Below are 2,500 nucleotides of genomic sequence, written 5' to 3'. Positions count from 1 at the left end.
CCTGCCCCGGGAGCACTCGATACACTGGGTATAAAGTGGGGGTACAGTGTCAGGGTAATGTAGAGGGAGCTCTGTATTGTACCTGCCCCGGGAGCACTCGATACACTGGGTATAAAGTGGGGGTACACTGTCGGGGTAATGTAGAGGGAGCTCTGTATTGTACCTGCCCCGGGAGCACTCGATACACTGGGTATAAAGTGGGGGTACACTGTCAGGGTAATGTAGAGGGAGCTCTGTATTGTACTTGCCCCGGGAGCACTCGATACACTGGGTATAAAGTGGGGGTACACTGTCAGGGTAATGTAGAGGGAGCTCTGTATTGTACCTGCCCCGAGAGCACTCGATACACTGGGTATAAAGTGGGGGTACACTGTCAGGGTAATGTAGAGGGAGCTCTGTATTGTACCTGCCCCGGGAGCACTCGATACACTGGGTATAAAGTGGGGGTACACTGTCAGGGTTAAGTTTACAGCCTCTACTCCATTATTCGAGGGGGCTGCTCTTCAAATTCTGGTTGATCTTTGGGCACCCTGTGCGGAGGGGAGCGGGCAGGTCCGAGGGCCTACTCGTGGGGCCTGCTCCCGGGCACGGCCAAGGGGGCCATCAGCCGGTCCGGGCAGCGGGCGGTCGAGGGGGTCGTTCAGCCCGACTGCCTGCCTCTCTTCCGCGCTTACATCCGAGCCGGGGTGTCCCTCGCGACGAATCACGCGATGTCCATCGGTACGCTCGCGGCCTTCCGCGAGAGGAGGGCGCCGGAATGACTGGAGGGCCTCATCACCCCCGGCAACCACATTTTTATTCGGCTCGTGAAGTTTATTTGCTAAATTGCAGGTGCCAAAGGAGGGGCAGTCGATTTAAAGTTACTTCAAATAGTTGCAGAGTGGTTGAGTGGGAGGGGCGTAGCCAGTCACATGATGTTCCTCAATAAAACCCCAGCCAGTCGGGTTCGGGGGAAATCCACGATGAGGTATGTAATCGTGAGCCTAGTGGATGAACTGGGTCACGTGTATCGTCATCAGAGGCAGTCCCTCGGAGTCGAGGAAGACTTGCCTCCACTCTAACAGTGAGTTCTCAGGTGACTGAACAGTCCAATACGAGAGCCACAGTCCCTGTCACAGGTGGGACAGACAGTGGTTGAGGGAAGGGGAGGGTGGGACTGGTTTGCCGCACGCTCCTTCCGCTGCCTGCGCTTGGTCTCTGCACGCTCTCGGCGACGAGACTCGAGGTGCTCAGCGCCCTCCCGGATGCACTTCCACCACTTAGGGGCGGGACTGGTCTTTGGGCCAGGGACTCCCAGGTGTCGGTGGGGATGTTGCACTTTATCAGGGAGGGGGGTGTCCCTTGTAACGTTTCCTCTGCCCACCTGGGGCTCGTTTGCCGTGAAGGAGTTCCGAGTCGAGCGCTCGCTTTGGGAGTCTCGTGTCTGGGGACATGTGGACAATGTGGCCCTGCCCAGCGGAGCTGGTCGAGTGTGGTCAGTGCTTCGATGCTGGGGATGTTGGGCCTGGTCGAGGACGCTAACGTTGGTGCATCTGTCCTCCCGCGGGATTTGCAGGATCTTGCGGAGACAGCGTCGGTGGTATTTCTCCAGCGACTTGAGGTGTCGACTGTACATGGTCCATGTCTCTGAGCCATACAGGAGGGCGGGTATCACTACAGCCCTGTAGACCATGAGCTGGGGGTGAGATACCTACTGTACATGGTCCATGTCTCTGGGCCATACAGGAGGGTGGGTATCACTACAGCCCTGTAGACCATGAGCTGGGGGTGAGATACCTACTGTACATGGTCCATGTCTCTGGGCCATACAGGAGGGCGGGTATCACTACAGCCCTGTAGACCATGAGCTGGGGGTGAGATACCTACTGTACACGGTCCATGTCTCTGAGCCACACAGGAGGGCGGGTATCACTACAGCCCTGTAGACCATGAGCTGGGTGGTGGATTTGAGGGCCTGGTCTTCGAACACTCTTTTCCTCAGGCGGCCGAAGGCTGCACTGACGCACTGGAGGCGGTGTTGGATCTCGTCGCCAATGTCTGCTCTTGTTGATAAGAGGCTCCCGAGGTTTGGGAAATGGTCCCCAGTGTCCAGGGCTGGGCCGTGGATCTTGATGACTGCGTTTTGCTAATAAACTAACAAGTTTTTAATAGCAACGTGTCGCTACGAATTAGAACATAAGAACATAAGAAATAGGAGCAGGAGTCGGCCATTCGGCCCCTCGAGCCTGCTCCGCCATTTAATACCATCATGACTGATCCGATCATGGACACAGCTCCACTTCCCTGCCCGCCCCCTTATCCCCTTATCGGTTAAGAAACTGTCTATCTCTGTCTTAAATTTATTCAATGTCCCGGCTTCCACAGCTCTCTGAGGCAGCGAATTCCATAGATTTACAACCCTCTGAGAGAAGAAATTCCTCCTCATCTCAGTTTTAAATGGGCGGCCCCTTATTCTAAGACCATGCCCCCTAGTTCTAGTCTCCCCCATCAGTGGGAACAT

The 2,500-nt window shown here is 55.9% G+C and overlaps 1 protein-coding gene across 1 annotated transcript in view; it reads right to left on the bottom strand.

Moving 5' to 3' along the window:
• The window catches only part of LOC139247681 (calsyntenin-3-like), a gene marked incomplete at its 3' end in the record, with an annotated part of 278,480 nt that overhangs the window by 257,684 nt on the left and 18,296 nt on the right, over nt 1-2,500 (bottom strand). The gene's annotated exons all lie outside the window — the stretch shown is intronic.

The sequence above is a fragment of the Pristiophorus japonicus genome, unplaced genomic scaffold, assembly GCF_044704955.1.
Source record: "Pristiophorus japonicus isolate sPriJap1 unplaced genomic scaffold, sPriJap1.hap1 HAP1_SCAFFOLD_281, whole genome shotgun sequence".
Taxonomy (NCBI): Eukaryota; Metazoa; Chordata; class Chondrichthyes; family Pristiophoridae; genus Pristiophorus; species Pristiophorus japonicus.
This window is presented reverse-complemented; position numbering and strand designations above follow the sequence as displayed.